The 14,916-nt window shown below is 49.0% G+C and overlaps 1 protein-coding gene across 3 annotated transcripts in view; it reads right to left on the bottom strand.

The window, feature by feature from the left end:
- SHROOM1 (shroom family member 1) overlaps positions 1 to 14,507 on the bottom strand; it is a 31,455-nt gene extending 16,948 nt beyond the window's left edge. The window contains exons 1-2 of one of the 3 annotated variants that reach the window (XM_083799172.1): positions 13,566 to 14,506; positions 13,042 to 13,291 (exon numbers count right to left, since the gene is read on the bottom strand). The gene's annotated coding sequence lies outside the window, so the exon portion shown is untranslated. Of the gene's footprint in view, positions 1 to 448; positions 3,957 to 13,041; positions 13,292 to 13,565 lie in introns of those variants that run through there. The other 2 variants (XM_083799174.1, XM_083799173.1) reach the window with 2 other exon arrangements.
- Between the last annotated feature and the right edge of the window lie 409 nt (positions 14,508 to 14,916).

Here is a 14,916-nt window from a genome sequence, read left to right as displayed (position 1 = left end):
CGCACACAGCCAGCAGCTCTGCCAGCCCCCGTGCCCCGGGGTCCGTGCTCTGTGCCCCGCTCTGCAGAGAGCCCTGCACACTGCTGCCGGGATGCCCACAAGCACCCCTGGCCGTGGGCATGGCCAGGTGCATCTGGCAGCGCTCAAACCACGTACAGACATCGTACAAACGCTGCACTAAGCTGGGTCCTTGGATCTGCATCCCCCAGCTGCTCCGGGACACGCTGCTGTGGGCACTGTCCGGATGAACGGACATCTGCTTGTGCAGAGAGCCTGGGGACAGCAAGCAGGCACAACAGACACACGCCCCGGGGCCCTCCAAGGTCTGCAGTCTGCGTTTCGCAGAACCTCTCTCCCCCCCCAAACACACGCACTTATCTGTAGATTAAGGAGCAATTAATCAATGAACTTGCAGAGTGCCAAAGAGGCGATTTCCCCAGTCACTTACCTGGCCGCCACGTGGCCGGGACGCCTCAGAGGCAGCAGGCAGCCCCGGGCACATCACAGGCTCCAAAGCCGCGTCCACGCACGATTCCCCTGCCTCGCCCGTGGAAATCGCCCTTTGGTTTATTACATTCCATCGTGCAGAGTGTTACAGCCACGGTGGAAAAGAAGGAACAGCAAACAGCAGGCACGGCTATTTCATTATCTCACCGGTCAATTATTAACAGCAGCGCTTGTCCTGCCCGAGCCTTTCGGGCCGTGGCCGCGGCTCCCACGTGGGCAGAGCCAAAAAATTCCACGCAGAGGCTGCCGAGGCCGCGGCAGGCAGAGCCCTCGCCCTCCCGGAGCCAGCGTGGCTCCGTCTGCCCCCGGGATGTCACTGCCAGAGCGGGCTCCTGCTGTCCCCAGCCCAGTTTGTCACCCGGCCCAGAGCCCTTCCCTGGGGACCGCGCTCCCGGGCTCGGCTCCACGGCAGCCGAGGAGCGCCACGAGACGAGGGCCAATTAGTCCCGCTGGAAGCAGGGAGATTTAATTTTCTTAAAGAATTACGTGCTGCTTTCAGAGGAGCAGAGAAAAAGGGCTGTATGATAAACATCAAGGCAGATCAAGGAAGCACTGAGGCTGTGTTTTATGTGCCGCAGGTTTGGGATATTTTTTTTTTAATCTTTTGTTTTTGAAATGCTTTGTTTGTGAAATGGCACAGAAGGCAGAGACTGAGGCTTTCATCTACTTTGTGCAACTCTGAATCACCTCAAGCCTCTGCAGTAAATTCCTTCCTGCCTCCAAATACATTTGCTGGAGTCTGATACTGTATTTTATAACATCCTTATCTGGTGAGATGAATTCTGACTAGTTTCCAGCTGGCCTTAAAAAATAAGCCGATTTTATGTCACTATTTTTTCCTCAAACTAAGCTGCCAACTGGCCAGTGTCATCCAGGCAACAACTCTCCCATTTGTTCTTGTGTGTAGTCTCCCAGGGAAAAAACGGGAGTTTCTTCCAAGCTTCCTACAAAAAATAATCTACATGCTAGTGGCTAGATTGAGTTTTTAGTTAGCGAGAAGCAGCAAAACGTCCTCCGGCAGGACCCGGATTCAGCCTCCCGCTCCCCTGGACACAACAGGACACGGGAGCTGTCGGAACGCAGCTCGCTGCTGGTTTGCTCAGCCCACGTCTGAGGGTTTCTGCAAGCAACAACCTGGGTCCTCTTCTAAATCGCGTACAGAGGCAGGCCAGCTCTCAGCCTGACTTACACCCACACACACCCCAGCACGGCACCGTGTGTGAGCTGCAACGGAGCGCAGAGAAGGGCTCCTGCGGGTTACTCAGTAACTAGCTCCGTGTTTAGCCACCCCGCTTAACAGTGCTTCCACAACGCCGGGACTCGCTATCTGATGGAGGCAAGTGTTCTGAAACAGGAGGCGAGGGGACCGCTTCAAATGGCCCGAGAAACGAGAAGTAAATGCTGCGCTACGCGTTGCCTGCTCGGGAGGAAAAACACAGAACTGGGCAACTCCTCGCAGGTCACCGAGCTCTTGTTGGGGAACAATTGGAGGCACCGCTCGTGTTCTGTGCGCACGGCGGGGGCTGTGAGCTTCCTTCGGGACAGTAAGTTTCGTGCAGCTCTGGCAGAGACGGCTGCTGGTTAAAGCGCTGCAGACAGAAATCCGAGCTTAGTCCTACGTGGGTAACAGGGGTTCAAACGTACCACGAGGAAAAGAGAAAATACAGAAAGCCCAAGCCATCATTTTATCATCCCACGCCTTGAAAGGTTAAGGCATTAATTCCTGCATCTCCCAGCACCGTGAGGACGGCGAACCTCAGCAGCTAAGCAATCAACTCTGGAGAGTTTGGTTCAGCTCCTGGATTTGCCACGGATCCTTGTAAGCTCTGGCCCTTGTACCAGGTCGAGGTATCTTTAAGGCGTTAGAACGCATCGGGTCGAGACGGTGTCTGAAACTTTTCCGGACACAGCCCAGAGCCCACACTCCCTCTCCCGATCACTCTGGACGAGAGCTTCACAGACATCAAAGATATACCAAGTTCAAACACCCTTAAAAGAAACGCATCGCCAGGCATCCCTCATACGTAAAGCGGGGATAAACACCACTTGCTGCCACGGTGCTGTGAGGATAAATCCATTACAAACTGAGAGGCTCCCAGGAGCAAACGCAGCTTTCCTCTTAACCCGGCAGTGCTGAACAGCTCCGCGTGCCGGGGCGTCAGCAATAGTTCAGAGCAACTCAGCTGAAACCTCACAAACCAGAGCAAAGCCTCAGCGAAATGGCCCTGGCGGCACGGCACCAGAGCCCCAGCCCCTAAACCAGCACAAGCTTTACTGGTAACTTCAAATAATACACGGCATCATGCATACAATAACAGCATACACTAATCATGAAAGCATTTCAAAATATAAATCGCATGCCTCCAAATGCTCCTCGTAAATCATAAACCAGTTACCTGGCAAAGAAGTCACTAAGTTATACACACAGGCTGGGGCCCCTTCAAGGCCCCGGCTGCCACAGTAAGGCTACATTCTGCAAGTATCGACAACAAAACCTTCTCACTGCCTTCGCATGGAGCGCTGGAGATTTGGGCTGAATAATTGCCCTTTGCTCTGCCCTCAAACGCAGTCGCTGCTGGGGCAGAGCGATGCGGCCGCTTAGCGCGGGAAGCAAGAAGGTGCTCCGGAGAGCCGAGGGCGAACCGCAGCCCCGCTCAGCATCAGTGCAGCGACATGCCGAATGAGGGCTGAGCGGTTTGCAATGGAGAGACCCCAAAAAGAGAGAACTTACAGCTGCTCCCACCGATTAAAAACATCATGATGCATCAGGAACAAGTGAAACCTTGCTCGTACCTGGCTCAGCCACCAGCATCCCGGCTGTTCAGTCATCACCACTGGTGATGGTGTTGGGAAGCGAAACCCAAAGGGGGGAGCAGTGCAAACACAGCACGCCCACCCATGGGACCCTCCGACCGCTCAGTGGGCGACTACCTTGCGATGTTATTTTCATTACTTGGCATCAGCGCGGGTACAGATGGCTGCTCAGGGCTACTGGCTTCAAAAACTAGGTCAATGGTGGCAAAGATAGAAAGGAAAAACAGAAATCCTGGGTTTTATCCACCCATACCATGCAAATAACAGCAGCCTAACAGACAAACCAGTATCCCTGAGAGCCCTCATCACCCCCAGACTTCACAGATGCAGCTGCATTACCGAGCAACCAGACTGGTTAGCGGGGCAGAAGACTGGGACAGGGTTGTTATAGACAAACACTCTTTATTTTTTACCATAACTCAATAATTCCTATGGGAGTTAATCCTTCTGCATGATATTACAGCAAACATAATCAATAGTTTTCCAGCATTTCCTAATACGTAGTTAATTTTTTTGGTAGCAGTTTATAGATAAAATGCAATATAAAGCCAATACCATTATTTTAAGTCCCAAAGATGTGCCCTGGATCAAAGGCAGACATCCCCGTGTTCCTTCAGACCCTGATTTTATAGAAAATGTTCTGCAGCCAAAGTGACTTACAGAAGCTTCCTCTGCTCCTGCTCCTTCTAAGGCTGGTTCCCCCCTTTGCAGCACCAGAGGCAGTTGCAGTGCATGGGGCTTCTGCCGTAGTGTCGAGCAGAAACAAGCAGCTGTGCTCTGGGGAACAAGCAAGCGCAGATGCCAAGAATTACCTTAAATCAGTACTGCTGCCAAATGCTTTGCATTGGGAAAGCACAGCCACGCTTACAGTCACATAATCCTCCACTAGGATTTTTGACCAAGTCAGGTTACAGGATTTGTCCCCGGTGAAATATGTATTATAATTGTGGATCTTTAGGTTAGAACGATCAAATCATACTTGAAAGCATCCTCCAAAAAAATAAAACAATATTAAGCTGAACACGTTTCCCAACTGAAACTCTGCTCTAAGCACATTTAGATGCTATACGGCTGGTGACCCAACTCTCTGAACCCAGGGAGGAGTCTTTAGCGAACACCATGCACTGTACCAGACACAACGGGGACGCTTTAGTGTCTTAAGCAACGGGCTGCACCAGCCTGGGTGACCATGCAATGGTTTCAGTTTTACTGTTCAATCTGGTTTCTCAAACCAGCTGAACCTCATTTAGCATGGCTCACAGGTTACCGGTGATCCCTGGGCCACAGGTTGGAAACTCTTCAAATGTTTTAAGCGCAAAAGTTGCTGAGGTAAACGTTGTGCAGGCTAGCAGCTCTCCGTCAGCAAAGGCTGGATTTAAGAAGCTGGGATTTAACATCCCCCAAAGAAAAACACATCAAGTTTGCCATTACATTTACGACTTCCTCCTAATGTCTAAACCTCATTTTGTGTAAGCTGATACTAAACATAGTAACATCTATTGACTAATTTGTATACATTTCAAAAGAGCTCTATTTTTGTTTTACCGTAGTATTATTAATGCCACTGTGCCCTGTACAAATACCGCAACAGATTTATTTGTGCAGTGAAGCACTGCTCTCGGTAACGAGTCTCTCGCGGGACAGAAACCCATCCCACGACGTGCTCTGAGCACCCTGCCAAGGAGCTCCCTCCCACACAAACGGGACTCCGGGTGCTCAGGCCTGTCCCTCTGACCTGTGCCCACCTGTACCAGAGGGTGTACCCTCGGGGGAAGGCTCTCAAAGATGCCAGCGTGCATCCGACACACAGCCAGGAAACACAGACTTACTGCAAATCCACTTTGGGTCTGATACTGACTCCGATCATCACTGGCAAAATGCTTTCTGAACTCCACGGATTGCAATTCTTTATCCTGGCTAAGTGAAAGGGCGTTCAAAACAGATATGGGACATTTTGTTCAAATAGCGTCTCACCGGTCAGAAGCTGTGTGCTTTCTTTTTTCACAGGTAATTACTGAAGTAGAATTTGGATGAGACTTGTCACTACATTTAAAAAATTGTTCAGGAATCGCACTTGTAACTAAGCATGAGGGAGTAGTGCAGGATGATAATAAACAATTCTCAAGCGACTGTGATCCATTTGTTTATCTTTCAGGCATTGCAGAATGTGAGAGGAGTAAATAGAGAGGGATATTACGGGTCCCCTGGGCCAAGGGTCCCGCAGAAGAGCAGAAATACCAGCTGCTGCCTGCTTTTGTCATCAGGTATGTGCTCCTCTCTCTGCACTTAGGAAAATAAATAAATAAGGAGGAATTCTGGGGGGCTGTTGATACGGTTTCACGGCAGAGGCAGAGGCAGGCTCTCTGCTTTCTCTCACAACACTCAAGTACAATGGTGTCTTTGTTACGGGGAGGCTAAATAAATAATGTAGCCATCAGATGTCATAAAGAAAAGGAGCATTACATGATTAAGCTCGGGGCAGCTTTGCCACTCTCCCACGTAACAAACGCACGGCTAAGGCACCACGGACTCTGCCGGCAGTTTAATCCAGCAGCTTGCATTTTTTTAAGGGAAAAATTGCAGAGGGTCAACAGAGACGCAGAACACGAAGGTCCGGGGCAGTAAGTGCAGTTCAGTTCAGGATAATGACTGATAACAGGTATTTCTTTCCCACATGCTTTCATTTACTGCGTTGGAGCTTATGAATGCATAAAACCAGCAGGATCCGAACTAACGCCTCCTGAACCCAGCTTTTAAAGTAAGCTGTCTGTCTTGCCAAGCAACCTGAGCACGTAGTTTCAGAAGTAAAAGCAGTATTATTCTAATAATCAAACTCAAAGAAGAGTTTCAGAGGTCTCCAAACAAACCTGGTTCATTAATCTTTTGACTGCCCACATACCTTCCTATTTGGTAAGGACTCATTTGGCCAGCGGTCTGGAAACGCCGGTTAATCATTTAAATTTTGTAGGCTCCCTCAGCTTCAGAAGACATGGGGATGACAGAATGATGTACAAATCCATTTTAAATTTCAGATTTATATTTTAGGAAGCACGCATTTGCTTTTCCACTCAACACTTTTTGCTAACAAGGACCTTATTCTGCAAGCTATGCACAATGCAAATTTCACAACTTTTTTGGGAGTTTTCACTATGTTAAAAAAAAAAAAAGAGGAACAAGTTTCAAGATGTCTTTCATATGGTAAAGTTAAAAGAAGTTATTAACAGGAATGCAAAAAGCACAGAAAGTGTCTGCTCTGGAAATTCCTACAAGCTGATATACAAGAAGATACAACTGATTTCTGCTTTTTAAATCTCATTTTATATATTAAAGGAGCAATTTTCCTAGCTACCCAGCACAACATTCTACTAGTCTTCATCTAATGACTGACAATCCACTAAAAAAACCCAATAACCAGAAATGGGTTTATTTTTCATTTGATATGAACGAATCCCTGTTATTTTCGCAGTCTCTTCTATATGATTTATGCAAAGTTACTCGCAATATGTATAAGTATACACAAAGGTGTTTTGAACTCAACACTTCTCAGAGGCAGAGCCAAAGAAAGCTATTCAATGGACAGATTTGAGGCTACACAGCGATTTACCCACATTCCTGCAGTAAGTTACTGGCAGAAGTGGGAAGAGGATAAATCTTCTGTTTTCCAGTCGCCTGCTCTATTCACTAGACCACATTTCCTGCGTTGGATAATCGTGCTACACGCAGGCTTTGTGGGTGCATTTCCAAGGGTCAGCTCAGGTTATGGCCTCCGGTCCTTAAGCCCCAGAGACCTAAGGTTACATGTGCAAGCTCATTTTCCCTTACCATGCAAGAACAGGCTCTCCTGACCCTACTGAAGTGCCACCTCAGCCACCTTTGACTCAGATACCTTAGAAATACCACAGAAGCAATTCTAAGGCCCATGGCACTTACCATGTGCCTCACTGCGGATTTAAGTGTCCCCTTACAGGTGTTGGTAGCAGGACTTCCACACGTCCTCTTCATTCTAGTGCTTGAGATCTGCCGTGTGGAAAACGAGAGCAGCTGGTGCGCGAGGAAGGGCAGGGAGGGACTGACACAACACGGAGTCGTTGTCACCCCTCTAACTCTAAGCTCGATTACGGTTCTGCATCCGTCTGCTTCGTGGGACTGCTCGGCCTTCGCTGGAAACCACCACACGGCAGAAGCAGTAGCTGAGCTTCCGGAGGAACAGATGCTGCTTACGGAAAGCCGTACTCTACACTTAAAGCAACTCATCTCAGCCAAGGTTCGCAGGGAATTCTCATGAGATTGCAACTGGAAGCTCCAACTTTCACAGCAGCGGAAGTGTCAGAGACATGAGCCTTGTCATCCTGACCTGATGGGAGCATCTTTCTGGAGTTGTCCTGATACAGACAGTTTCACTTGGACAAGTAAATCGGCTCGGTAAAAAGTGCCTCAATTTATAGCAAAGTAATTTAAAAAAAAAAAGTACACATTTTTGTTTTGTGCCAAATAAAATGTTCCATTCCACCCAAAATTAAAGATTTCATTTTGAGGTATTGGGAGTAAACAAAGCCAACAAAGAACTGCCAATGTGTCAACCTTATCGGCAGCGTAACTGAGCAGTGCGTAGCCCGGCGAGGGCTGCAAAATGCACCTGAAGGCGGGGGACTTCCCTGGGCAGTTAGCTCCTCCGGAGGTCTCCTGGCAGCGCTGGAGGCACCTAAAGCAGCAGAGGCCTGAGGACGGCGCTCGTACCCCTACGGGTCCTGCAGTTCAGTTGCCTTAGATCAACTTCTACAAAGTTCTACTTTTACAACTTCTACAAAGTCTTCAGCAGCAGGGATGGGCGAAGGGACGGGGTGGGGAGGCATGGACAGGTGCAAACTGAACACTTGCCACAAGCAGAAGGACCATGGTATGCCGGATTAGACAAAAACACAAGTAGTATGTGCTCATCTGATCCCAGGCTGGAAGGGCCTTGAATGTATAAATCCCCCAGCAATGTGGAATATGCACCTATTGCTGTTGCGGGGAATCAGAGCAGACGACCTCCTTTCAGGCCCGATGGAACTGGCATTCCCGGCACAAGCCAAGCTGCTATGGATTGAAATTCTCCATCAGCCTTTGAGGTAGCAGGGAATATCAGCAATCTGAGACCCTGGGGCATCACATCGCTGCTGTTCTGAACGTGCCAAAGCAGGGTGGGCGCCACATTCGAGACTTGCACAAATCTCCTAAATCGGACCCACTGGTACTGGAAACATTTCCTTACAAGGCTTGGCTGTGTGAAGAACTGAGCAGGGCAGTTTGGAAAGCTCAGACGCTGGTCGTTTCTCAGGACAGTTTTGATAATGTCGGTAATATACAGGAAGCATTAAATCGTTAATGCTTGGTTTTCTGCAATATCTGTTATGAAGCGGAGTCATTCTTCAGTCTTCAACAAACAGCCTTGTATAAATGCCTTGTGATATTTTAGATGCCAGAACATTCAGCTTGAGCAACAAATATCTAATGTGATGGGATTATTTCAAATACAGAACAGTAGAAATCCAGAGACTAATGGTGACTGTTCATAGAAGTACAACAAATTGTCAGGTCATGCCCTTACACTTTGTGGGCTCCAAGATTATTACAAAACTCAGCTCAAACTGTATGATTGCTATCTAAACCGCTTGTTTTACAACGCCTGGAAAGTTTGTTGGCAATTTTAAAGTAAACATTTATTTGTACTTGCATATTAGTAGCTTTTTTTCCCCAGAAAAAAAAAAAGACCCGAAAAAGCTGATTCATATTTTTTAGCATACAAATTAATTAACACGAAACATTTTCTTCAAAACAGGATTGAAATTGAAATTGTATTAGATATAGACTCACTGTACAGTACAATACATTATTACTCCTGGACAGATGAGTAGCAAAAAGCTGTTATTTTAAAATTCTGATCATAATCCTGCCCTGCTACTATAACTGGGAGTCTGTACAACAAATGTAGGGGCAGGTGCAGGAAAGCCCATGATGCAAGAAATAATCTTACATAGTTCCACGCAATGGAATGCTGCAGTGAGAATTAACTCCTAAAGAGGAGAGATGTCATTGTGTATTTGGGATGAAAAATAGACAGGTTTGTATATTCTAGAAAGGTCCCATGTATATCAGCATTGCTTCGTGTTTCCTGCTACGGGTACTTATTAAGACAAATGTTTATCCATTTGACTGGAATATTCCAGCTGGAGATATGTCCACGGGTTTGGGGGTTAGGTTTTTTTCTTAGGGGGTGGAATTGTCAGATGAAATTTTCCAGCTGTTTAAGACAAGGCTCAGAGTAATCTATTGACTTCACAAGGTGAAAAAAAAATGCTGCTAATCCTTCGTTATGAAGCACTGGATCTTGTGGTTTCAAGTTCAGGCAAAATGTGGCAACAAACAACTGCATCAGATGCTCGTTTTGATGTATCTGTGAAATCTAAATACTCTTAATTTGTGAACAAATTTAAATCCCTGAACAATCACTTTGCATAAATTCAGTAGAAATTTGACATATTAAAATTTGCATGCAGGCAACCCACATGCAAACTCGGGCAGCCTGGACTTGTTTTGGCACAGAGGTCGGCACTCAGAATTAAGAGCGGCAAGGAAGAGCTGTAAGACAGACAGGGAGACGCAGCAAGAGCCAGAAGGAGAACTGCGGCTCTTCAGACAGAGAAGGACAAAATCTGAAAGACCAAGATACAAAATTGAATGTAACTAACAAAAACAAGTATTAAGTTTTCTTGACTCAGCAACAAGGAAACGTGTAGCTAAACAGGCTACAGTCTACGTTTAAAGGTCCAAAACCGGTCATTACTAAAAGCTAATACACAGTACAAGAACTCAGCCTGGAAAAGGGAAAGCTCAGCTTAGAAACCTGAGTATGTTGCAGGTCCTCAAACTGTCAGAGTGCGAAAGACTTTTATCCAGGACATGTAAAGACCTGGTCAAAGCAGCCCCAGAACTGTCACTGGGCATCTTAGAAGGCAGAAAAAAAATACAAATGAAACGCCTGCTAAAGGAGGTGAGCTGGAAAGCTGGTGTGGAGGGGGACAGAGAAAGAAAGTGTCTGGTTGGCTTAACTTGGATTTGACCTCGTCTGTTGTTGACAAGTCTGCATTTTTAATAGTTTTTGTTAATTTACAGTTGCTTATTTACATGGATTAATTACATTAACTCACTTCCACATTTCCATACGTTCATTGTATGAAGACTTTCCAAGTTCAAGCACTTTACGTATTGCTGTGCTGCAGTTTGGAAGGATTCGGGTTTGGACCACGTCTTTCATTCCTTACTGCTCTGTAGGCTGAGAGCTGCCAGGGGCAGCACCAGAGGTTCTGGGGGCGAGCAGAAGTTCATGCAGATCCCCAGGCTCACGTAGCCAGCGGCACGGGTCACTTAGCGTCCCGGCACGAGGAGCCAGAAGCACACGTGTCACCTCGCACCCAACACCTCCCTGAACTTAGCTCTCTTCTGGCAGGAAGGCCATGGTCGTATTTATGTAACGATGGACAGCTCTGAGAGCAAGGACAGGCACTCCGTTAATTTGCATATGAAACAATCATAAACATCTCGTTCTCAGACATATCGTCTACACCCGTGCGTGCACACAGAACAGAAAATGTAAATTCTGTAGCACTCGTGGTGATGCACAGGATGATATCTGGGCATAATTTCCTAATTGTCTGGTTTCCATCCTGGCTTGGTGTGTGTTGTACAACCACAGGAACACAAAACGCACCGAGTCAGGAGCAGCATCCCCCTCACTGTCGGTGTGCCTGACTTCACTTCCAGGCCGTACTGTCAAACATTCATTCTCTCTTAGCAGTATTCAATGCCAAAACCAACAAACACTTTGACCCATGAAATCATCGCCCTCCTGAGAGAAAAGAATCTTCCAAGTCACCTGAAAACTTGTCTGTCAGACTATGGGATATTTAAATACATTTAATCACATTTCAAAGTGTATGCAGTCTGACACAAAAACATTAACTTCCATTGTAGTTCTCCAAAAAGTTTACTCAAGGCCCTCTGAAGTAAATGGCACCCTGACTTTGATTTCAGTGTTTTGAGTCAGACCTAAACCAGACCCAAAGAAACGGGCAGAAGATACCCAAAAGCAATTCATCTTCTGCGTACCCTTGAGATAAATACTTCTCTCTTTTAAAGCAAGCTTACATTTGCCTCTCTTGTCTGAGTGGGCAGAGCAGTCAGCTCCAGAGCCGGCCTCGTGCTGGGCCAGCACTTCCAGGGTCAGCGCGGAAACCTGGCTCTCCTCCGCATACCTGCACAAGCGGTGACTGACATCCCAGTGCCAAAAGATGAAGACGCAGGTAACAGGAATTGGAACGTATTTTTTAAAGACTGAATAAAGTTGACGAGACATCATTGATGTCAGGTTTGAACATATTTCTAACGCAGCTTTTCCTTTGCAAACAACTTCTAAAGAAATTAAAACTTGATTTTAATAACTAAGATTAAGAAAACATCATAAGCAAAGAGGAACTAACTGTGATTAGTTCTTTTTTCCCCTCCTCCTTGCTTTTAGTCATCTGTATAAGAATTATGCATGTGTAAAATTATATTAAGAGAACAGTCGCAGAACTCCCATTGCACTTGTGTCTGCCCCGCCCTGCAAGTACTTTTCAGCCCCCGTTTCACTGGGTTACACCAGCAGCCTCCTGGCAGGCCCTCACGCCGCGCTCAGCCAGCACCAGTTTGCAGCTCCCAGTTGGCCAAGGCCAACTGGAACCAGCCATGAGGGTGACAACGTGGCTCCGAAGCCACGGGTCGAAGGCAGCGGGTTCACTTACGCTTCGGGACTGGCACAGCCAGCCCAGCCACGGCTGGAAGCTCTTGGAGATTCCGGTAGGTTGACGGCAAACTTCAGACATTTAAGTTACTAAAATCAAAGCATGCGCATTTTTTGGAGACTTATTAATTGGCTAGGCTTGGGAAGGTTTTCAGAGGGAACAACAAAAGGCACATCCCTGATGCAAATTCATGCAAAACAAAAATTAGTTCCCTTCTCCAAGGCGTGGGAAATGAACTTGTTCAGGGACGGGTCAGAACTACCGAAAATAGGCAAGACAGCATTTTCTCCCCTAAGCTTCTTCTTAGCAACACAGGATTCATTTTACCCGCATTTTCCCCTAAGTCTCGATGAAGCAAGCGACCGGGGTGCAAATTATCAGACTGTGTCTGACGGAGGAAATGAGCACACCAGCTGCCTGCCCCGCACCCAGCAGGGCAGACCCTCGGGCGGTGGCAGGGCTGGGGGCAGCGTGCCCCAGGGCTGCCCCGTGCCCCAGGGCTGCCCCGTGCCACCCGTGGGCACCCACCCGTGGTTTCCAGCAGCGGGACCCTGGCAGGCCAGCACGGCGCTGCCGGCAGGAATCTGCCCCCCTGCATGTTTGGACTTGCACCTTAGCGCTAAACAGAGCCAAACAGGAGGCAGCACCGGAGCGTACAAAGCCCTCTCAGGCAAATTCGTAAAAACCTAAATTTGCATTTTCTCTCGCCACTCGTAAATGGCTGGAAAAGCTTTTGTGACTCCCCCCACACACGCTTGAAAATACTTTTCTCCCTCAGTCACACCTCCCTGCCCCTTTGTAATTCATCTTGGATTTCTGTTTCCAGATGCACGCTGAAATTGTTTTTCAAGTTTTAACCTTAATATTTTCCCATTAATTCTCGAACTCCACTACCTACCATTCGGAGATGCTTCTCCTTCTCAAAAACATCACCTCGGGAACGTTTTTCAGCACAGAGCGCTGTGGAGTTGAGCGTGGGATTCCTCACAGTGCTCTTCCCTGAAGCACGCTCGCTTCTACCTGACGCTGCTTCGCTCCCGGCATTGCAGGCTGCTAAGGAGACCTCGCCTTCTGAGAGAAGAATCCTATTAACAGGTCTCCGCACAACAGGAAAGGAAGGGTCCAGGCAATTACTGCCCCCGTGATTTCTGCAGGAAATAATTATGCGGCTCAGGCCTTTAACAGAAAGGTTTAGCAACCTCCTGCTGAAGGCAGCATAAATAAGGCACATTGTTACGCACCAGAACCCCTTGAGCCCCGTAACCCCGCGCGCTGGAACCTATGAAAGGACTCCTTTTACCACCGGAATCACACCGCGTTAGATAAAACCGTTCTTCAATCCCGTCTGTCCTCGGCAGCCCGCGGGGCACCCTCTGGCACCCCCCTGACACCCGAGGGTCCCCCCCCCCCCCCGGCACCTACCTGGGGCAGCCGCTCCCCCGCTGCCCCGCTCATCGCCCCCCGCCGGGCTGCGGGGCCAGCGGCCAGCGCCGGGCGCGTCGGGGTCCCGGGGATGGTCCCGGGGGGTCCCGGGGATGGTCCCGGGGGGTCCCGGGGGGTCCCGGGGATGGTCCCGGGGGGTCCCGGGGATGGTCCCGGGGGGGTCCCGGCTGCAGCCCGAGCCCGGAGGAGCCGCGGAGGAGCCGCAGCCGCGTCCCGGGGCGGGCTGGAGGCGGCGGCGGCCGCCGGGGGCTCCCGTGGCGGGGCAGGGAGGCAGAGCCCCGAGGCCACGCCTGGGAGCGGGGCCGAGCCCCGAGGCCCCCCCGGCTCTTGCTGCGGAGCCGAGAGGCGATCCGAGAGCCTCCGGGGAGCCCCTGCTGGCACCCGGCGCCTCCCAGGCTGCCCGGGCAGGGCCAGGGGGGCACCAGGGGCTCCCCGACCTCAGGTGTTGGCCTCTGAGGCTCCCTTCCCCTTCAGCTTGCACTCGAGAACTTGCCAGGCAGGCAAATAGCTCGGGAGAGGTAACTGGTAATAGCCGGTAACCGGTAACTGGTAATAACCGATACTAGCACAGAGCGCGGGGTACGTCAGGCTGGGCGCGATGGTCTTTGCGGGTCCCTTCCAGCTGAGCTTTCTGCGCGAAGGACTTTGGGGATCTCAGCTGCCCACGCCAAGGCAAGAGGAAGAACGCCGAGTGTAAGATCCCCCTTTCTGAGCATTTTTAGAATTTATTCTGAGCGGTTTTTTTTTCCTTCTCCTTTCTAAAAACAAGGAGGAGGGGAATAACTCCTGCAGTCCCGTCTGCAAGTTTATGAAGAGCAGGAAAAAAAGAAGAGCTCACTCTAACCATGTATGTTTTTCACAAAAACTTTCTAGACATCTATAGCACCTTAAGTGTACCTGACTACATCGCGTTGTAGAGTCCTACATGACAGCAGAGCCAGGCTGTGAGACCCTGACAAACCCAGCAGTCACCACCTCGCAGCTTCTTCCTTAGCAAAGGACACGTTCTGGGCGGCCGCACGACTTCGTGCGGAGCGTGCAGCTGGGGAAGGAGGCATTCAGCTCGCAGGCCGGGTAAAGGCACAAGGGAAAAAGCAAGAATGTGCAGCCAAAAGGCAAGGAGAAGGCAGCAAAAGCCACGCTTGATAGCAGCAACCCTCAGGCTGCATTAAATGCATTGTGAAAATAAGCCTCGGAGCCACGTTATCGGTAAGCGTGCAGCTCCTGCCTGGAACAGAACTCGAATGTGCAAACTAACAGCAGTTCTGTTAACTTCAGATGTTTTATTTCAACAAAAACTTAATTATATTACAAGACTACTTCATTCAGG

This window comes from Anser anser (genome assembly GCF_964211835.1).
Source record: "Anser anser genome assembly, chromosome: 14".
Lineage (NCBI taxonomy): Eukaryota > Metazoa > Chordata > Aves > Anseriformes > Anatidae > Anser > Anser anser.
The sequence above is the reverse complement of the archived record's forward strand: the minus strand, read 5'-3'. Positions and strand labels throughout refer to the sequence as shown.